This window comes from Gregarina niphandrodes (assembly GCF_000223845.1).
Source record: "Gregarina niphandrodes unplaced genomic scaffold scaffold00171, whole genome shotgun sequence".
Lineage (NCBI taxonomy): Eukaryota > Apicomplexa > Conoidasida > Eugregarinorida > Gregarinidae > Gregarina > Gregarina niphandrodes.
In genome coordinates, this window is record NW_011645932.1 from 1 (window position 1) to 867 (window position 867).

The following is an 867-nucleotide window of genomic DNA, read 5'->3' on the forward strand; positions in this document are numbered from 1 at the left end:
GGCAGCTGATATATTGTCCTGCTGGAGATAGCAAGGTCGCATACCATCACACACTTGCGAGAGGCACTGTGATCGATACCCAAGTCGTCCAATGCGGCAGCGGTTGTCCATGCCGGAGATAACGTGGTCGCATGCTAGCGCGCTCTCCTCGCACACCAGCCTTTCCCGTTCACAACGGTGCGGAACTACACCTGCTATCCGCTGACCAGTGCCGCGCCACTGTACCGTCGACAGCTGCCGATCCGACCCGTACACAAAGAGAGACAGCACCAACAACCGAGTATAATGCCCGGGCCATTGTTCCGATCGTACCACCACTCCGTTCATCTTTACTCAGAGCACGGTTTTATAGCTCAGTTGGCAGAGCGTGTGGCTGTTAATCTCAAAGTCGCCGATTCAATCCCAGCCGATACCGATTGCACCGGACAGGGTGGTCTCTATGTTGCGCGCACATCCACCGACGGGGTTCGAACCCGGGTCGTACGGGTGAGAGCCGTATACTCTAGCCACCTAGACTACAGTGGATACGATCTGAAAGGTTCACGGGGGGCGGGAGTGTGGAATTTGTAGTGCAGATACGATCAAAAATGTGCCGATCGGCTTTGTCCGGTCTCCCGCCACACTGACAACATGTCTCCGAATGACCAGAAACGGCCGTGGGCATCAACTGACCATTATCAGCACGTACCCGTTGGCGATGTGACCTAATGGATATGGCATCACTCTGCGGAATCGAGAGCATCGAAGATCAATACCCCCTCCGCAAAGAGGACGGCAAGCATAACGCCGACAACCGACACGATTGTCTCTGCAGCCCAGCTGGACGAGTTCCGCCCACAAAACCCGTAACGACTTTACCATGATGGT

The 867-nt window shown here is 55.2% G+C and overlaps 1 non-coding gene across 1 annotated transcript; it reads right to left on the minus strand.

Annotated features, from left to right (window-relative positions):
• Positions 1 to 452: 452 nt before the first annotated feature.
• On the minus strand, positions 453 to 525 carry GNI_219310. The gene has a single exon. It is a non-coding gene; the product is annotated as a tRNA-Glu (tRNA).
• Positions 526 to 867: the final 342 nt, after the last annotated feature.